Consider the following 21,924-nt stretch of genomic DNA (forward strand, 5'->3'; position numbering starts at 1 on the left):
TCACGATTTCACTATCGATCTTGTTTTTCTTATTGGCGTTTCTTCAATTTTTAGTTTATTTATTGTCATTTATGTTCAATCTTGATTCTGCAAGTGTTAATTTGTTGTCGCATGCAGAGACTCTGCACATTCCTCAACCTTTCACATTCCACCATGATTGTGACAAGGTCCATATAAGCTTGCAGATCCTTCTTCTTCTCATTCCTACCATTAAATCTTGTTTTCAAGGTCGTTCTTGAGCTTTCTTCAGAAAAAGCACGATTCTGGAACTAAAATCCCGATCATCCTTGCAAACTATACCCAGAAATACCAAGTTTCCATCTTGAGTGCACTCCTTTGTCATGAAGAATTGTGCCTTCCCTTGAGCACATGAGTGCACCTAGAAGAATATGATGATTTTCCTTCTTCCCTTCGGCATGCACTAGAGCACCCTCCTTCCCTTTGAGTGCATGGTAACACACTGAAGGAATGAAGGATTGAAGACATGTTCCTTCATCCCTTTAGAGTGCGCCAATGCGCCCTCTCTATCTCCTTGAGCGCATGAGTGCACTGTGAAGGCCTGAAGGACCAAAAACTCACCCGTTTGGCCATTCAGAGTGCACCAAGATGCGTTTGATGGTTTTTTCCCTTTCTTGAGCACATGGGTGGACTACAAAGCCCTAAACGACCCTTGACCTTCCTTCATGCTTTGAAAGTGCTCCATCCTAGTTTGCATGCTTATTTTCTTATACATGCAATTGATTTTGTACTGTCGGTAGTAGATTTTCATGATCTGTTACTTTTGATGGCTCTTTGTACATAATTTATGATATGTTGTTCCTTAGTTAGGTTTCTTAAAGCTAATCTTGTCATTATGAGTGTGCTTCCATAAACAAGTGTTCAAGCTACAAGTATTGTCTCCCTTTCATCATCTATTCGAGCCATGCCTCCCTGTAGAGTGGCCTCCAAAGAAGTCTCAAAAGCAAGCACTGAGGAAACTGTTGAAGTTACCAGGCCAACAATTCCCATTTATGCAGACACACATTGCTTCATTTATAAGTCTATTAAGGTAACATGGAGAGGTATATACAACACATTCATGCAATAAAGTTTTGATGAGGACTTGGAAGACATGAAAGAATACATCAACATCAAGCGATATAGGATGCAGAGGATCACTCTTGGTCATCCCCTACATAGAAGTAATACAACGGATCATTACACATATGGATGACTCTCATTTAGTGCTTCATAGTGAGAGTGGCATTCATATCACCACTTATTATGGAGAATACATACAAACATGCTAAAATATGCTTAGGCCCACAAAATATACAAATGATGACTTCTACATTATATGGGCCAACCTCGACATGAGTGACATTATCAAATCATGGTTTCGAGAGCCTACTAAGTTTTGCCATCGCCCATTTGTAGTCTATCCAACTAAGATCCTCAAAGATGTATATCAGTATCTGATAGCCATGTGTTTTTGGTTTCATGGGCACAAGAACACTGAGGTGTTTGAGGAAAAATGGATATATATGCTCAATATGGTGGTAACCCGTCGAAGAGTCTTAAATTGGGCAAATATATTGTTATTTGAGTTGCAGCATCAATGGGGCAGGAAAAAGAATCTTTGAAGGTGAATTAGGCCCTAGAATTCTACATGGCTGCATTACTTTTAGATGGAATCTATGCACAATATGTGTTCCCAGGAATGTACTGGAACTGGACCCCTGAGAAAAATTTCCTATGTTACTTTCACTGCAGAGTGTTATAAGAATCAAGCTTCAAAGGCACATATGACAGATTGGTCGAGCACTTCTTTAGAGTTATCTTCTATATGATATTTGGGATCGATCTTCCTTGCATGAATGATCAGGTGAAGGAGTCACTAAGGGATATCGTGGATTGGTTTTCAGCTCCTAAGGGTACATACATTAGATGTTTTGGATGTCAGATATCTCCTCATATCATGCCACAATATCTGACCAATAAGGTGGTCATGTAAGAAGTATCCGATCAGGTGGACAAGTGATTCTCAAGAGTTATTCACAGGAGGAAGAAATCTCCTCATCCCACCTTACCATTGAGGATTAGATTATATGAATTGAATAGCCACAAGGCGACAACAAGAAAACTACAAGAGTTGGATTGGTTTCACTTCACCATGAAATAATTTCAAGGATATGACCCTAGTAGAGTATGCAAGCAACATTGTTAAAGGATCAATTATGTTAGCACTATGAAAATTTTGTGCGGGCTCATGGGTACTGCTAAGGAATTTCGTAGCACTGCCAAGTCATTTCGCAATGCCACTTTCTCCGAGCCAGAAACATGGAAAGAGGAAAAACAAGTTGATTACTGGTTTGATAAAATAAAAGTCGCGTGCTTGGAAAATAATAAAACATTTCTAGAGCTAATTTTGGCTCTTGGGTTTTTGACCGGCGTTTTTATAAAAATTTTGGTTAAAGAATATTAGCCTCTTAGGGCCACAAACTAAGTCCACAAGCCGACGTATAAACATACAAATTTACACTAAACATCCATACAACATTTACAAGCTTTTGTTCAAGCACCAAGTCAAGCCACGAGCGAGGAGTCCACAAGGGCCGCAAGTTTGTGCGTAAAGCATTGAACGATATTGAAGGCATTGGATTATATAATGGAATATAAATTAATTCCTCCATAGAACGTAAGATATATATATATAAAATAAAATAAAATAAAGGAAGCACACATAACGACGAAAGGGAAAATCACCGGGTATTATTTGACAGCCAATGAAAGATTTAAAACCCTAATATATTATGTCTCTGTTTGCATGAATTTTGAGCGAGTCGTAAATTTGCTAGGTGTGCCTGTTTGGATCCTCTGTGTGTCGACGGATGGGTTAAGATAGAAGAGTAATTTCTTGTTGCTTGTGAAGATTCGAGAAGTGGTGTGTTGTTTTGTTTTGAATGGTTTCCATAGCTTGAGCTATTGCATGAAGGAATGTGCCCAGTTTTCAGGATTAATGTGCCATATGTCAAGAGCCATTGATCACCAATTATTGGTTTGACTTGGGTTTTTGTCTAGAGTTCCAAACGGAACTGTCAAAGGATATGGGATATGAATATATAGTCTTACTGATAGCGTTTTTAAAATACCATACCGGAAAATAAAATAAGCATGGTTAATACCCCAAGGAACAAACACCAGCAAAATTTGGATTGGTTTACAAGTGTCATTCCTCATGCCAAATATGTAGTCAAAATCAAACAAAGGCGTTGAATGTTGAGATTGTTGGCATCAAAGAATGCACAGATGAAAGTCCAAATGGCAAGGAAATCTTCCAAAATCTGGCAACATAATTATCTACATGGAATGGCGCCTGTTCCAGAGGAATAATGGCAGGAATAAGAAATTGCAAAACCACAAATTCATGGAAAGGAGCAAAACATATTTTGTTCACTGACATGGAATTATAGGGCATCAAAGTGAAGCATGGAAGGGCTCTGGAATGCGATCCAGGGGATGGAAAATACCTTCACATGTCCTAGTGGAAAATGTGACAAAAATTGGATTGGATTGGATTTGGGGTTTGCAAAATATTTCAAGCTCTCTCATACATCTCATACTGGGAGTGTTTTCTTCTCTAGCTACACTACTGTTAGTTATGAAGCTTGATCCTAAGTCATTAATAAAGCAACAGGAATTCTTCACAACTGCTGGAGGTCAAAATCCTGATATCATGACAAGAGTTACTAGAGGCCAGAGTATGACACATCAATATGTAATTCAATCATGATTGAACTTAGAACATCCATTTCCAAACTGGTTTCATTGAGTTCGCAAGAATTTTCTACTGGAACACAATTGAGTATTCAAGCTGTAAATAGAGATGAAAACATGGATTTCACACTCATAAAAACAATAGAAGAACTTGATGCACTTCGCTTATCATGCACGAAAATTGAGTTTGTCACTTCAATTTGTTCAACTCTTAAAAATGGTGGTGAACAATTGTAAAAATGTTATCTAAAGGTTTTAGTTTTAGTTTTATGATGTATTCCGAAGGCTAGAATACCTCCATAACCTTGGGCACATGCATTGGGAGGTTAATGTTGGGAATGTTATAATTATTGAAATTAATGTAATCAGTCCTCTTATGAATACCTATGTTGAGCATATGCCAGCTACCATGCAGAGATAGTTGCAACATTTTGAGAAATTGTGGATGATGACCCTTAGTTCTCAAAAAATTACTTTCCAAGTTTCATCATTCATACTATATGGGACCATCATATTGATCATATTATGTTTATTTTGAAAACTATAGGAGTGATGATAGTTTGTGTTTCAAATTGAAGCAAACTAATGTCGAAGCACCATTCCGAATTAAAACACATGAGAAGAGAGATGGAGAATTCCTAATAATTAGAAAGAAAAAATTGAAAGATAAGGGGTCATTTTTGTATACATGATGGTTGTAAGTGAGTGAAAATTAGCGCATACTCTCGGTCCTCAATCCCTAGTGTAGGTTCACAAAGGTTTTCAATGGTCCATTATTTTGTCAAGGTTATCCAAAGCAAGATAATTCATATCTCCTGTTAAGTCCCTATAATACTAGTGTATCCCCTTATTGTTTTTGTTAGCATAGCCCCCTTATTTTTGTTGATGGTCCCCATAGAAGCCCACTATTGTTATTATTATGCTCTTACATTATTATTGTTATGTAGGCTCTAATTATATTTTGACCCCTTAGACTCCTATATATAGAAAGCAGGTATTCTCATTTGTATTATCCAATATTTGTTCATTTATGTGATGTAAAGGAGGTTTACCCCTTGAAGAGGCTACTTATTAAGTTGTTGATCTATATTTTCTTCTATTTTATGAGTTGGTTGCATAACATTTGGTATGAGAGCTTTGGATTTTAGGGTTTTGCTGCTTCAAACAGGCCATCTTGGTATTTTCGCTATAACTTTTTTTTATACAAAGCTTTAGAAGCTAAAATTTATACCACGTGGAGCCGAAATCGTGGTTAACTTCATGTAAAAATTTTAGAGCTTAGTTCACTATATTTTAGGAGATATGATTAGAGGAAGTTAGGGTTTTTGTAGGATCCAAAATTCAATCTCAAATAGGTGATCTAGGGAAACTTGTCATAACATTCTCTCCAAGCATTGGATTTGAATTTCTTAAAAATTTACAGAAATTGAATGGACTCTAGTTATTTGTGTATCATTTTAAGGGTCAAAGTTTGAAACACTAACATGTGGCATTCCATACAAGTTCTCTCTACTGAACCAATCTATAATCGTGTCATCATGGGAGATCGAGAATAACTTCGTTTTTAACAATCCAATTTCATTATGACTTGTGGGGTTGAAAAGATGACTTAGAATTATACAACAAGACAAAATTTTAGACCTTGAATATTTGAAATTACATAGATACAATAGATTCAATATCGAGCTCCTAAAAATCATGAAAAAGGTGTGTATTTGTTTTTTAATTTTACATAACTTTTGTTTGAAATATTAGTTTGAAGTGATTCCAAGAGCATGTTGAAGTATAGATATCAATTTTGGGTTCTAAAATGTCTCCAAAACAAAAGAAATCTACACCCATTAATCCGTCAGAAAGCTCTACTATGATGCATGAAGAGGAAGAATTGCAATATGATATATCAAAATTACGGGACCAGGTGCAACAAATTTCACTCTCATAAAGAGAAACCAAAGATGAACTAAAAGGGGACATGGATGGATTAAAAGGGGACATGGAGGGTTTAAAATTATACATGTAAATTTTGAAGGATGGATTAAAAGAAGACATGGAAGGTTTGAAGGATGGATTAAAATTAGACATGGATGTTAAGATGAAAGGTTTGAAGGAAGTTTTGACAAATTTTATACAAGAAATTCTTCCTAATGGAGAAAAGGTATTTGATGAAACTCATGATGAGAACAAAATGAATGTTAATCATGATTTTAGAGACTCTAACTTTATATTAAAGGCCCATAATATTCCAAATATTGATATGAGGAAGTTTGATTGCAAGGATCCGATAACATGGATACTACAGTTGGAGCAATATTTTGACCTACATAATGTGCAATAGACACAAAAGGTAAGCATTACATATTTATATTTAGAACCCAATCAGTTTGTATGGTATTGATGGTTTTTTTCTCGTAAACCACTTGTCTCTTGGTAATTTTTTATGGAGGTAATGATAGCACGTTATGAGGATACAAAGAGAAACACCTTCTTTAGCTAATTGATAAATATCAAACAAAAGAGTTCAATGGCAGAGAACATTGAGGACTTCCAAAAATTGAATATAAGGGTAAATGATATTCTAGAGGAGCATAGGATTGATATCTTCATAGGCATTTTAATGGATAATATCCAACATTAGGTTCACCTTTGGGAACCTGATTTATTAGAGAAGGCATTCATGGTGTCAAAAAAAGTTGAAAGCAAAATTATGGAAACAAGGAAATGTACCACTCACAACTACAAATATGGAAGTGTTGTTGCTCCTATCATTCCACAACCTACAAGTTTTACACCACAACAATTGGAAGAAAAAAGAGAAAACAAGCTTTGTAACTGTTGTGATAGAAAATACACTAAAGGTCATAAGTGTTCTGAAAAGAAATTATTTTACATAGATTGTGAAGAGGAGGAAGAAAATGAACAAGAAATGTCAAAAGAAGAGGATATACACCAGGAACCAACCTCAGAGAATAAAGAAATGAATCCGACTATATATTGTAATGCATTGGCAGGAATTACCACTCCTCAAACAAGATAGAAGGACATATCAAGAAGAAAGAGGTAATAGTGTTGATTGATTAGGGTAGTACCCATAATTTTATTCATTCTAAGATAGCCAAGGAATTGAATTGCTTCTTATATCCAGCACCACAGTGTCAAGTGATGGTTCGAAATGGAGGAACTATAATTTTCTTTGGAAAGAGCCATAATATCAAGCTAACCATGGTGGAATATGTACTGAATAGTCTAATGCTTTCCATTCCAGTGGGTGGTGTTGATGTTGTACTAGGAGTCCAATAGTTACAATCTTTGGGTGCGATAGATTTTATTTTTCAAGAACTTTTCTTGAATTTTTTTTGGGAAAGGAAGGAAGTTGAATTGAGGGGTATCGTTGGGAAACCAAGAAATATGATCAGCTCTAATGGCATGACAAATCTTATAAAGAAAGAACAATGGGGCATAATTTCACAATTATGCTCACTAGAGGTTCAAACATCGAAATCATCTATTTCTCCAGATCTCCAAAAATTCTTGGACAATCATTCCAAGGTATTTGAGACTCCACAAAGGCCTCCCATCTATTTGTGACCATGATCATGTTATTAATTTGATTCCAGGAAGTTTTCCTCCAAACATCAGGCCTTACAAATATCCCTATTCCCAAAATTGTGAAATTGAACATATGGTTGTAGAAATGATAGAGGTTGGTATAATTCAACCTAGTCAAAGTTATTTCTCTTCTCTAGTAGGATTGGTGCACAATAAGGATGGATCATGGCGCATGTGTCTGGCTTCTAGGGATCTCAACAAGCTCATTATTAAAGATAAATTCCCATTCCTGTCATTGATGAATTGTTGGATGAATTACATGGGAAAATTACTTCTCCAAGTTGGATCTTCATCTAAGATATCATCAAATTAGAATGAAGATTGAAGATATTCTAAAAACAACATTTAGAACTCATGAGGGTCATTATGAATTTTTGGTCATGCCTTTTTGCCTTACCAATGCACCTTTGACATTTAAAAGTTTGATCAATTCCATTTTCAAACTCTTCCTTAGAAAATTTGTCTTAGTATTTTTTGATAATATACTAATCTACACAGGGCTTGGAAGGATCATGTTCAACATGTTGACGGGGTGCTCAAAATATTGGAGGAGAAACAATGATATGAAAAAACCTCAAAATGTTTCTTTGGTGTATATGAGGTAGAATATCTGGGTCATATTGTATCTCATGAGGGTGTTAAGGTAGACCATAACAAAATTAAATTCATTAAGGAATGGAAAATCCCCACAACCATAAATCATCTTAGAGGATATCTCAGGTTGAAAGGGTATTATCACAAGTTTGTTAAGAATTGTGGGAGAATAGAAGCACCTATAACAATATTACTGAAGAAAGATGCATTTTCTTGGACTCTAGAAGCAACTAAGGACTTTGAACATTTTAAAGAGGCAATGTGCCAAGCATTGGTCTTAGCTACACAAGACTTAAAAAACACCTTTATTGTGGAATGTGATGCCTCAGGAAATGGAATTGGTGTTTTTTTAATGCAAGAAGGAATACCCATTTCTTTTGAAATTCGTCCAATCAAAGGAAAGTATTTACACAAACCTATTTATGAGAAGGAAATGTTGGCAATACTACATGCATTAAAGAAATGGTGACCTTACCTAATGGGAAGACACTTCAAGGTAAAATTAGATCATGATAGTATTAAATACTTTTTGGAACAAATATTATCTTCAGAAGAGAAAAAAAAATGGGTCACAAAGATTTTGGGTTATGACTTTAAAATTATCTACAAAATAGGGAAACAAAATGTTGTTGCGGATGCACTCTCAAGAAAGGATGAGGATGTGGAAGCATTACTTTGTGCTATTTATATTATCCAACTAGATTAGATAACCGAAATAAGGGATGAATGGAAGAATGATGAAGAAGTGTGGACACTTATTCAAAAGTTGCAGCAAGATCCTAGTACATTTGATAGATTTAGCTGGAAAAATGATTCATTATGGTACAAAGATCACTTATATCTTTGTAAGAATTCCCAACTCAAACAAAAGATTCTTTTGGAATTACACACCTCTCCCTTAGGAGGGCACTCAAGATTTTTAAAAACTTACCATAAGGTCAAGAAGGAATTTTTTTGGGATGGCCTTAAATCTGATATTCAAAATTTTATGGTGGAATGTTTGGTTTGCCAACAAAATAAAGTTGAGATAATTAAGACCCCAAGTCTATTAAAACCTTTAGCCATTCCAAGTCAATGTTGGGAGGAGGTCTCAATGGATTTTATCATAGGTTTACCCAAGTCTGAAGGAAATAGTGTCATCATGGTGGTAGTTGATAGACTTACCAAGTATGCACAGTTTTGTGCATTATCTCATCCATTTAAAGCCAGTAGAGTTTTTATTGCTATGGAAACAATTCAAAATATACATGGAAACCCAAAGATTATTATAAGCGACAGAGATCCCATTTTCCCTGGAAATCTTTGGACACAATTATTTTCTTCTCTAGGTGCTCAATTAGCTCATAGCTCATCTTATCATCCTCAATCTGATGGGAAAACTGAGATAGTGAACAAAAGTTTGGAAGGATATCTTCGTTGCTTTGTATATAATAAACAAACACAATGGGTTAAGTGGTTATCTCTGGCTGAATGGTGGCATAACACTTCCTTCCATACTACAACAAAAATGACCCCATTTATGGTACTTTATGGATATCATCCACCGTCCATCACATCATATTTAAGAGAAAATTCTAAGGTTCAAGGAGTGTAAGATCACGTCGAGCATCAAAAAAAAGTTCTCCAACTCTTAATGGATAACCTCACTTTGGCGGAGAATTGAATGAAACAATAGGCAGGTCAGCACCACAGCGAAATAAGTTTTGATGTCGGCTACTTGGTTATTATATAAGGTTTATAGAACATTTTTCACATATTGCTACACCTCTATATGCACTGATAGGTAATGTTGACTTTCTTTGGATAGAGAAATGTGGCCGTGCTTTTCAGGATCTGAAGAAGCTTGTGTCCACAGCTCCAGTCCTTCGAGGACCAAATTGAGACCTGTCATTCCAAATATCATCAAATGCCTCAGAGACAACTATTGGAGAAGTCCTTGGGCAGGAAGGAGATAAAAAATCATATGCAATTTATTATATTAGCAAGAATTTATCCCTTGCTGAATTGAATTATACTGTTACTGAAAAAGAATTTCTAGTTGTAATACACGCTGTCAATAAGTTCAGGCATTACATTACTGGATATCCTGTTACCTTGTATACATATCACTCTGCCATAAAATATTTAGCAAATAAACCAATCACAAATGGTAGAATAACTAGATGGCTGATTTTATTGCAGGAATTTGATATTACAATCAAGGACAGACCTAGAAAAGAAAATCCTGTAGCTGACTTTCTCTCGCGAATGCCAAAACCAGTGGACGCAACAGCAGTTGAAGATCAATTTCCAGATGAGCATTTGTTTGTTGTCACTGTTAAAACACCCTGGTATGCTGATGTTGTGAATTACTTAGCAGTAGGTAAATTACCAAAACATCTGACCCCCAATGAATGAAAATAGATTGTCCAGCGAAGTGCTCGATTTTCCTGGATTGGGGGCTACCTGTTCCATACAAGAGCAGATATGCACATCAGGAGATGTGTCCGGGAGGATGAAATTTTTGATATTTTGAAAGCTTGTCACGACAGACCATGTGGCGGACACTTTGCCAATCGGAGAACTGGACATAAGGTGCTGCAAACAGGGTATTATTGGCCTACGATCTTCAAAGATGCAAAGAAGTTTGTGCAAGCTTGTGACAGTTGTCAAAGAGCAGGACGCCCTGGTCAGTCCGATGAAATGCCCCTGAATCCACAACTGGTTATTGAACCATTCGAGCGATGGGCACTTGATTTTGTTGGTCCAATTAACCCATCCTCGAACCAGAAAACATATATTCTGGTGGCAACAGAATATGTCACCAAATGGGTTGAAGCAGAAGCATTGCCAAGAGCTACAGAGGATTCTGTCATACAGTTCCTGTTTCATATATTTGTGCGATATGGGCTTCCAAGAGACATAATTACAGACGGTGGACCACAGTTTGCTGGTAACAAGATTGCTGCAACACTTAAAAACTATCATATCCAGCATAAAATTACTACTCCATACCACCCACAGGAAAACACTCAAGTAGAAAGCAACAACAAAATAATAGAAGCAATCTTGAGAAAAACCATTGCATCACATAGACGCGATTGGGCTGCAAGACTACTAGAAGTCTTATGGGCCTACAGAACAACATGGAGAAGAACTACCGGCTATTCACCATACCAATTGGTGTTTGGAAAGCAACCTATTTTCCCCATATAATTCGAAATCCAAACACTGCAAACAGCACAAGAATTCGGCCTAGATCTAAACGAGGCACAGATTAATAGATTACAGCATATCAATGAGCTAGATGAAATCAGGCTCTCTGCCCTTCAACACACTGCATTAATCCAATAGCAGCGAGCTAAATGGCATGACGCTCTCATTAAAAATAAATTCTTCCGCGAAGGAGATTGGGCGCTCTTATACGATTCCAGGTTTCAGGATTTTCCTGGGAAACTTCAGACTCGCTGGCTGGGGCCATATGAAATCCAAAAGGTACATGATAATGGCACCCTTACTCTAGTCACTATTGACAGATCTGGACATACCTTTAAAGTAAATGTCCATCGAGTTCGATTATACCGCAAACCACTTACTCGGGAATCCTTCTACCAGCAACTACGTAAAGACTCCGATATGAAAATTTTACAGGAGGAAGATAAATCTTCCTCACCTGTGAGTCATTAAGTAATTCACCTATTTTTACACTTTGTACATAATTTCTTTGTTTTGTTAAATTAGTTTCTGTATATATTTTGTATTTCTTTCCTGTTGTTCCTTTTTCAGAAGAAATAACACTATCGTTTTTGCTATTCCTTTTCTGAAGGCACAACATTTGTGTGCACTTTTATCGTTACTGATGTTCCTTTTCCAAAGGGACAACATTTTTGTGTGTTGTTCCTTTTTCAAAAGAGCAACACCCTTTTTTTCAACCGTTCCTTTTTCATTTTCATTTTTGTTGTTCCTTTTCCAAAGGAACAACACTTTTGATTTTTGTTGTTACTTTTCCAAAAGAACAACATTTGAGTTTTTTGATGTTCCTTTTCCAAAGGAACAACACTTTTGATTTTTGCTGTTCCTTTTCCAAAGGAACGACATTTGAGTTTTCTGTTGTTCCTTTTCCAAAGGAACAACACTTTTGATTTTTGTTGTTCCTTTTCCAAAGGAACGACATTTGAGTTTTCTGTTGTTCCTTTTCCAAAGGAACAACACTTTTGATTTTTGCTGTTCCTTTTCCAAAGGAACGCCATTTTAGTTTTTTGTTGTTACTTTTCTAAAGGAACATCACTTTTTGATTTTTGCTGGAAGTTTTCTGTTGTTCCTTTTCCAAAGGAACAACACTTTTTGATTTTTGTTGTTCCTTTTCCAAAGGAACGACATTTGAGTTTTCTGTTGTTCCTTTTCCAAAGGAACATCACTTTTGATTTTTGTTGTTCCTTTTCCAAAGGAACGACATTTGAGTTTTCTGCTATTCCTTTTCCAAAGGAACAACACTTTTGATTTTTGCTGTTCCTTTTCCAAAGGAACGACATTTGAGTTTTCTGCTGTTCCTTTTCCAAAGGAACAACACTTTTGATTTTTGCTGTTCCTTTTCCAAAGGAACGACATTTGAGTTTTCTGCTGTTCCTTTTCCAAAGGAACAACACTTTTGATTTTTGTTGTTCCTTTTCCAAAGGAACGACATTTGAGTTTTCTGTTGTTCCTTTTCCAAAGGAACAACACTTTTGACTTTTGTTGTTCCTTTTCCAAAGGAACGACATTTGAGTTTTTTGCTGTTCCTTTTCCAAAGGATCAACACTTTTGATTTTTGTTGTTCCTTTTACAAAGGAATGGTTTTTTTTATTTTTTTTGTTCCTTTGGAAAAGGAACAACACTTTTAATTTTTGTTGTTCCTTTTCCAAAGGAATGGCATTTGCGTTTCTTCTGTTCCTTTTCCAAAGGAATGACACTCTTGGTTTTCTTGTTGTTCCTTTTTCAAAGGAACAACACTTGTATTCTTTTGCCCTTCCTTTTTCAAACGACAACATTCTCGTATTCCTTTTACTTATGCTTAAATATACTTGTTGTTCCTCTTGTTTCAGGTCTTTTGGAGCACATCTATACACTCATGCAATGGATACAAAGCTAGAGCATACTGAAATCAGCAAATGATATAAAATCGCTACTTTTACAAGAAATTGTTGTGAATTGATAAAGAGGAAAGAAGAAAGGACACAATTATTCATCACTTTGTTGTCATTATCCTACTAATACTGACATTGGTCATCTTTATCATGTTGGTTCTTTTTAAATTCCCATAATCTTCTTTGATCATTATTAAGGAATAATAACAAAGGGTTTATATTTTTCTATTGAGATGTTAAGACTTCTTCCACCATTCCTACTCTTAAGGAGGGTTGAACCACCCTTTGTGTATAGATAGCAAAGCATTTTATAGAAAAAGAAAAAGAAAAAAAGAAGAATGTTTTGAATTGTCAAATGCAGAATAGGGGGTCTCGTCAAGAGCCAGCCTACCATGATCATAAGGAAGAAAATTGAAGTGGCATTCCCACTATAGCCACCACACCAGGGACATGATCCAAGAGGCATATCAGAAGAAATAAAAGAGTCCTTGGAACAGGAGGTCTCATCATGAGTCGACCTACCCACCTTTCACTCCTTCCTGGTGAATGGCATTATGATTTAACTGGTTACGAAGCCAGCGTAATGGCCTCCATTGTGACATTGTATAGCACTTCCTAAACATACACAAAGGATCATGGTTCCATGGGTGAAATAAACAACTCTGCCAAGGTTATGGACACCTGTCGGCAGCAGAGCTCTGTTAATGGTATTGAAGTCACATTCTTTATACACCAATAGCAATCATTAACACCCTTCTCTGTCTTATACCTTTGTAATCCATCAAATAAGATTATGTCTTTCACTTCCCCGAACCATTAAATGCATGAAAAATCTATCGTAAACAATCATGACGAAAAAGTCAATAATGGTCGCATTAGACTGGTTGTGCACGTCAATTGTCCTATCCTCCCAGCCTCGCATCATATCATAGCATTCTCTTATTTGTTAAGCGATCCTATTATACGCCTCGATTTTGGTAACCTGCTCCTTTTGTAAACATGGAATTTCCACATACGTTGTTCCTTTATGACTCTGTACCAAGAAAATTCGGCACGCCGCTCCCTCATTTGACGGCCGAGGACGGCCTATCACATTGCAGGGGGGAGGCTGACCTCATAATTTGTCAGCATACGTGTCAGACTATTATTCGGCAAACTTTTACTTGGGAATAACAAGGCTTAACGGTATCTCGTTTTTCAATTTGCATGCCTTGCTATCCCGAAGCTATTTCCGCATTATACTTTGCAGCAATTAATAAGATTTGAACAAGCCTTGTTGTTTCGTTATTTTCTCTGTGTTTTTAATAGTTTCAACAACCTGTTGTTCCATTGCCATCTCTGCATTTTTACAGTGAGCTAAAAGCATGGGAGGAAGGTCAATTCGAAGAGAACCACAGGTATTGACAGTTTCTGATGTTGCATGGGAAATCCTGGCAAGGGCAGGATGGTTAGTCTATCTTAATCGTTTACAGGAATCCAACAAGACCATGGCAATAGAATTCTTACAGAACTTACAAGAATATCACTCCACAGTAAGGGGAAAACACATAAGAGTCACCGATGACGTAATTGCAGGGGTTTCAGGATTGCCAGCCACTAGACCTGTGTGGACTCTAAAGAAGGAGAGACTGCAAAAGATCATGAAGATCTTCCAGGATGAAGGTCAGAACTTGACAGTCAGAGGAAGGGAGTCCTACCAACAACATTAGGAGAGCCATGGGTAGAATTGGTGAAGATCATCGTAAGCTACATCACCTTTGAAGGCAGGAAAGACATGGTAAGACCACGACACCTTAAACTCTTAGCTGTATTAAAAGAGAAATGCTTTGTTAACCTACCTGCATTTTTAAATTCATTACTTCATGATGTTGCCCGAAGCATGAAAAAGTCATAACATGTAGAATCGGTAGTAAGTCACCATGGACTGATACGGCTGATAGTTAGCCATAGTCTTGCTCAGCAACAGAGCAGTTGGGAAGAGCTAATTGCTACGATAGATGGGGCACCGACTCCGCCATCCCCAAAACACAAACATACTGCCGGTACACCAAATAGACCACCAAAAGGGAGAAAATCAGTTATATTGGCGCGGATTAGAGGGAGGTTGGAAAATCTCCAAGGGAATACCAGCCAACCTATGGAGATAGACGACTCAGGGGACGAGAAACCCCCGCAATTGGAAGGAGAAGAGAATGAGAAAGAATTGGAAGGAAATGAGGAAGGAGAAACAGAGGAAGAGACCGAGTAGCCTGAGCAGGTGGAGGCAGAGACAGAGCAATGCGAAGAGAGTCCATTGCAAAATCCATTGCAAGAGGACGAATTGGCCAAAATTCTGGCCAATATGGGCGAATATGCCCAACCTCTTAGCCTGCTAGGCCTCCAGATTGAGGAAGAACCAAAAGAGCATTCTGCTCAAGACAAAAATGCACTCGAAGAATTGCGCGACGAGGAAGAAAATGAAGAGAATCATTCTGTTCATGATGAAAATATGACAGGTGAAGAAAATGATGAAGATATAGAAGGGGAACAATCCGCTCCCAGCTAGACTACACCGGAAGAATTGCATGAAGAAGAAGGGGTGGACAAAGAAGTTACCCAGGAAATAACAGATCCAGCTAGGGTTTCTACTCCTGAGCAACCTGAACAAAACAGCGAAGGAGCACCCCAAGAAGAAAACCAGGGAATTGGCCAAGATAACAATCCAGGCCCGAGTAAATAGACAATTGTTCCTTCTAAGGAAATAGAAGAATTAAACGATTACGAAAAGACAACAAAGATTACTAAATGTGATAGCTCTACTTCGACAACAAATCAGGGTTTTTAGAATGAGAAAGAGAGAAAAAAGGACTTCAGGGGTAAGACATGCAACCACTCCGATGAGACCCCCCAAGAAAAAGGTTCGGAGGACCCATGTTTAGCCTGCTGTTCAAAACCCTGTCGAAGAACAGTCTGTTGTTCAAACCGTTGTTGAAGAACAGTCTGCTGTTCAAACTCTTGTTGAAGTACATACTGCCGTTCAAAAGCAAAAGGAACATCATTCCACTGTTGCCCATGTTGAAGTACAAACAGACGATATATCGGCGTATGAAAAAGAAGTTCAGACAGAGGTACAGTCCTCTGAAGGAATGCAAACTATAAACACGAGGCGACACAATAAGAAGATTCAAGTAAATCTTCCACTGGCCACTACTACGTGGGACAACGATCCAAGGATAGTAACCCTATGAGAGAGTTTGATTCAAGCATAGCAAGCAGTAGAAAAAATCACAGAACAAACGGTTTCTTGAGAAAAATATGAAGAATTACAACAACAGCTAAGGAATGTCAATTTATCCAAAAGCCAAGCCTTTGAAGGATGGCGAAAGGAACAAGAAAAAGTCGCAAAGGTAACTCATATATTAGATGTAGTTATCAGACAGATGGATACCTTATGCTCTTTGTACACTGACGTCCTAGCATGTAGAGCCCTTGCCAAGAATTATGCCTTGTTTTTAATGGAATGATATTTGCAATTGAAAATTAAGGCCGTCAAAGCAGGAGCCCCTATACAAATTAATACCATTGATGATTTTATAAATTGTTGTAAGCACTATGGAGTAAAGGTTCAAAGACTACTGTGTGAATTCTATCTGCATAACCTCGTATTAGATCAGGAGACAGAGCAGAACCCTGGCCCTTTCATTGGGGATATCCAACTGCAGGCATTTGTTTCATTTGGAGTTAATCAAATCAAATGGCTTAAAGCCTATAATGCCTTCCAAAGACAAGAAAATGGATTAGACTTATGGGTAAGAGTTGAGCCTAGAGATCCATTACAATTATGGAACAAACATAGGAGCCTCATGAGGACTCCGGGCGTGATTGACGCGTTAGGACCCATTCATACAGCAATCAATCGACAAGGGATAGAATACTTTTTTACCATTAAGTACCTTGCCATTGCAGTTGCTAAATTTCGATATCAAACCTCTAATCCGAACATCCAACTCAGGGAACCATTTAATTACGAGAACTTTAAGTTAGCCGCTGATCGTTTGAGCCTTTATGGTGAACTTATTTTGAGGGCAGGGCCATCTTGGTTAGGATATAGGTTTCGGAGTCTGATTATTTGGCACCCTGCACCTAGATACCAAGCCCTGTATGAGATGCTTGAGGGCCAGACAGGCCATCTTTTTGAACACCTAGTTAGGCATCATGGCTGTAGACCACCACATGAGATTCTGTCTCCAGCTTACTCTCTCACTACCTTACATGTCAACTACAATGTTTTCATGAGGGCATGAAAAAGAGTAAGCAGGGGGTGTGTGGAGTACTGAAGAATGTATGTTTTATTGATTATTTTGTCATATTTTCTTTAAAGACTTATAATCCCTTTGCATCATGAACTAGGTAATTAATAAGAAAATATGGCAAAATCTATGAGAATTGTATGTAACGCAAGATAACTAATAATCGCCATTTTCTTATGCAGAAAAAGGGAAAAACAAAAGATTGTCATCCCAAGGAAAAAGACAGAGCAGAGTTAACCACTATCCCTATGGCAGGAAACCATATGCAGACATGGCAATCCAAACTGAAGCATATTAGCCAAGGAAAGGAAAAGGAGATATCGAATCGGCGCAAGAAAACAAAGGGATAACTGGAATTAACAGTTTGGCGAATCCCTCAGGATCCTCTGATCCTAAGGGATCGCAATCTTAACTATTTTTGCATCATTGATATCTCCACCCGACTGTTATAAAAAGGGGCAGCACTGCTAGCCCAAGGGATGGGTTGTTGTTACTTTTATGTAATTTCTTGTTGTATTCAAAACTTTGATCATCGACTCTCGTTGAGAAGTGATCCACTGTAACTCTATTTTAATGCTTTAATATAAATCTGGTTTTTGTTCCATCTTTGATCCTGGAATAATTTCAAGCGGTGTGTCCCTGGAGGCTAAGGGCCCGACCCTAGTGGAACACTTGCTCCTTTACCATTATCTTTAGTTCGTGTGTGGTTTCCATTATCAGCTTTGATTGGTAATCTGGTGTGTTTTGTTATTTTATCATAGCTCTGTTATATTTACAATATCATCTCGGTAACAAGAAGGTCGTATTGTTCACTCTGACTTCATAACGTATTGTTGTTCCTTTAAGTCATTAATGTAACATTATTGTTCTTTACAGAATGCTATCGTTGTTCAATTACAGAGTAACCGAGCTGCAATATTCTTAAGCTGATATTACTATATTCGTCTATGGTTTATACTTCATTACGATTGTTGTTCAATTGACATTGTTGTTCCATTATGAATTGCGATCGTTATCCTTTATAACTGAGATCAATATTTGTGGTATCGGAGTCAGATTACTATTTCTCTTAATATCTATGTGTGTTGTGTGTGTTATTTATTTCGGTACTGTATATTCACAATTGGCTACAAGCGTTGTTCTATATTTCATTGCTAATTGGTTGTCGTTCCATTTCTATTTGTTGTCTAATTTATTCTTAAAGTAAGGATTTCTCTTTGATTCCTGTAGGGTACGATTGTTGCCTTCATTTTCATAGCGTAAGGTTTCGCTATGTATCAAGACTAGTTGCAGTTTCATTTCCTAGTTGCTGTTCCATTTTCTGTTATTTGCATTGCCATTGCATTGAATGATCTGAAACTGTAGTGAGAATTGACATTCGTTGTCTAGTTCCTAGATTGACGATCTGTTCCTTGATTGTCTTCAGTTACATCAGTTTACAGAGGGATGAGTTATTGTTACTATACCCTTGACTGATAATTTACTTAGTCTTCTGAATGCATGATTTAGGCTTTAAATTGCTTTGCTGTAAGTAGATTTTCTTTTAGCATCCATTTACTCTTGTATTTTCTTGAGCACTATACTACTAGCATTAATCTGACAAATGACCGCCTCAAACTGAGTACACTCTTTGAGATAACAAATCGTTCTTGGATTGACAAGTTAATGTGGGGTAATTAGAGGTGGAAAAGACCCTTTTTACGGTCTGACAACCAGTACAAGAAAGCCAAAAAATGATTCCAAAGATTGGCAGAAAGTACTGCAGATTTATGAAGAAAAGGAAGCTCTCAAAACAAAACAAAAAGCAGCAATAGATCCGCAATGGACTCAGGAACAAATCTCTATATATCAGCGGTTAGTTAAAAGCTGCTCAGAAGACCCTCAGAAGTTTTGGGAAAAAGAGAGCCCCAAGCAAGAAATTGTGACCATGCATGATAATGGAGTAAAAGGTAAGTTAATTCCTTGTACTCCTTCTGATGAACAAGAAATCAAAAAACAGATTGAAGAATTGTTGAAGTTGAGATTGATTGAACCGAGTGTTTCCCATTATTCATGTTCTGCATTTTTGGTTCGAAATCATTCTGAAATAGTTCAAGGTAAAGCAAGAATGGTGATTAATTACAAACCATTGAATGCAATCACTCAAAGCTTTCATTATCCCTTACCTCGTCAAGAAGTAATAATGCAGAAAATTCAGAAGAGTAAAATCTTCAGTAAATTTGATATGAAATCTGGTTATTACCATATTCAGATTGAAGAAGCAGACAAACATAAGACAACATTCACATGCCCTGCAGGATTTTACCAATCCAGATTTGTTCCAATTGGATTAAAGAATGCTCCTGCTTTCTTCTAGAAAAGAATGGATTTTCTATTTGGTAAGTATGATTTTATCATAACTTACATTGATGATATTTTAATCCATAGTCCAGATTTACAAACACGTTTGGCTCATCTAGAAATATTCTTTCAAGAATTTCAAGCTCATGGTATTGTCCTCTCAGAAAAGAAAATGGTGTAATTCCAAAATGATATTGATTTCCTTGGAATTCATGTAATCAATGCACATATATAGATGTAGCCGCACGTGCTAACAAAGCTTGCTGAGTTCCCTGATGAACTCAAAGACACCAAAATGATTCAAAGATTTTTGGGTGTTTTAAATTACATCCATAAATACATTCCCAGGCTATCTGAAAAAACTTCTCCTATTCGAAAGCATTTAAAATCAGGTTGGTCTAGTCAAGCCACTGCCACTGTCAAAAATCTCAAAGAAGAATGTAAGTCCCTGCCAAAATTACAGCCTCCAGGAGAAGGATTGTTAATTTTACAAACAGATGCCTTAGATGATTTTTGGGCAGCTGTTCTTTTTGAAAGAAAGGAGGAAAAAAAAGAAGAAGAATTATGCGCCTATGCATCAGGATAATTCCTCCCCAATCAGAAAAAATTATTTTACTGCTGAAAAAGAAACTCTTGCAATATTTAATGGCATTCAAAAATTTGAATTGTATCTTGCACCAAGAAAATTCTTGATTAGGACAGACGCAATGAATTTTAAATATTTCTTGTCAGCAAAATTATCAAGACAGATGGCAAGGGGAAGATTATTAGCATGGAAAATTTGGTTCCAACGATATGATTTTGATGTAGAATGGATTATTGGAAATTCTAACTATATTTCCCATGCTCTTACCAAGGAAATGAATAAAGCTCATAGAATTGGCCACAGCCGAACAGAAGTCAAAGGAAGCATTTTTGATATTCCAGATCAGCAAGACAATCTTGTCACTTTGGCAAAAATATTCAAAATTCTCGAGAAGCATGTTGAAGATCTTTGTCTAGAAATAAAAAAGGTAGTTGGACTCAGGGTTCGAAGAAACCAGTGGATTCAAAAATTTCAAGTCTGGCAATAAAAGAATATTGGCACACTTCTTGGATTGGATCTTGAATTGGTAAAAGTATACTCTTTACCAAATATGAAAATCAAATTATATTTTAGAACATTTGATGATTTATGGTCCAGACAGTATACTCAATCTATGATTTGGGTCTTGCAAATTTTAAATTATTATCAGATGATTGGTTGTATTGGTTTTGCACTTGAAATCTTTACAAGTGCTAAGATGATGGACCTTGATGATGTTAACATCAAGATAGAAGTTGTTCAGTTTTTACAAACCTTAAGAATTCCAGATCTGTTCGAGGAAATGGAAGCATCATATCTACAAAGAAGAGATCTAGATTATATGCATTCAGATACTTTTCCTCAGTATGAAATCTTCGAGCCCTTTGCAGATTGGGAAATCAAGGACGGATACTGCAAGAAGAAACAGGTTGAAAGACAATCTCAATGTGTAGAAATAACTCTACAGTATATTAAAATCTTTATAACACCATGGGATTTTAATAGCCCAGAAATAAGAAATGCTATTGAGCCAAATCCCTTTTCACAGGTTTTTGCAAATCAGTTTTCAGAAAGTTCCGCATTTGCAGAAAATAAGGATGAAGTAAATAGAGTTTTGGGATGGTTAAAAGAATTTCCCATGCAAAAGTTTGCTGAAAAATTCATATTATAAAAAAATTGACCGAATCGCAAGGGAAGCATCCTGTTTTAAAGTTTTCAATGAATCGAAAGGCACTAATCACAGTTGGAGTAAGTTCAGGAAATTGTACTGTAGATACTATATGTCTGATTAGTCTGTTATTATCAACCAGGTTATGCACAGCATTCAATTTTGAGTTTGGATGGCAAGAAAAGGAAGGTGTTAGTGATCACTGCAAAATCTGGGTACAACACACCATCGAAACAGCTACTAGTATGTTCCAGATTTTTAAATGCGAATTATTGGATGGAATATAACTACCAATACAATAGATGACATCCTTCTCAAAAGCACATAAAGATTCTTCCTTATATATTGAGATAAATCCTACATCTTACATCAATAGATGGAGAAAGAAAGATGACCCATTCAAGTTACCCTACCAAAGCCATCATCCCTACAAATATCGAATAAATTTGGAAGTAGGACAGTCCTCTAAAGCAGCTACATCATCTACAGCAACAACATCTTCAA

This window comes from Pinus tabuliformis, chromosome 2_1 (genome assembly GCF_031772625.1).
Source record: "Pinus tabuliformis cultivar Carrire ecotype Pingquan chromosome 2_1, CPIR1, whole genome shotgun sequence".
In the NCBI taxonomy this organism is placed as follows: domain Eukaryota; kingdom Viridiplantae; phylum Streptophyta; class Pinopsida; order Pinales; family Pinaceae; genus Pinus; species Pinus tabuliformis.